This window comes from Seriola lalandi, unplaced genomic scaffold (genome assembly GCF_002814215.2).
Source record: "Seriola lalandi dorsalis isolate HSWRI2012SDOR001 ecotype SW California unplaced genomic scaffold, Sedor1 jcf7180001962740, whole genome shotgun sequence".
Taxonomy (NCBI): Eukaryota; Metazoa; Chordata; class Actinopteri; order Carangiformes; family Carangidae; genus Seriola; species Seriola lalandi.
This window is the reverse complement of record NW_019433409.1, coordinates 1-412: the sequence shown is the minus strand read 5'-3', so window position 1 is coordinate 412 and position 412 is coordinate 1. Positions and strand designations below refer to the sequence as shown.

The following is a 412-nucleotide window of genomic DNA, read 5'->3' as shown; positions in this document are numbered from 1 at the left end:
CTGGTTTGCTGGTAGTGTTATCACCAAGTTACCAAGTTTGCAACTTAAATTCAGAGTCCTTATACGTGTGGTTAACTGCTTATTTATGTATAAAGTTGAGGTTTGGACTGCAGATCGGTTTTGCTTCAAGATAAAATCATCTTGAAGCCTGGGTAGCTCAGTCGGTAGAGCATCAGACTTTTAATCTGAGGGTCCAGGGTTCAAGTCCCTGTTCAGGCAAAGTATCTTACTTTGGTCAAGTCTTCACATTATAAACTGTGTAGGAGAGTTTCAAAATGATGTTTCAAGTGTAAGCATCATATAGAAACAATGGTACAATCCAAGCATTCACTTGATTAGGCTCAATCCACGTAACCACTTTCTTGTGAACTGATTCTTCGTAATGTTACCCACTGTGATCTGTCTAGAGCGC

The 412-nt window shown here is 39.8% G+C and overlaps 1 non-coding gene across 1 annotated transcript; it reads left to right on the top strand.

Annotated features, from left to right (window-relative positions):
* The first annotated feature begins 146 nt into the window (after window positions 1-146).
* Window positions 147-219, top strand: trnak-uuu (transfer RNA lysine (anticodon UUU)). The gene has a single exon. It is a non-coding gene; the product is annotated as a tRNA-Lys (tRNA).
* Window positions 220-412: the final 193 nt, after the last annotated feature.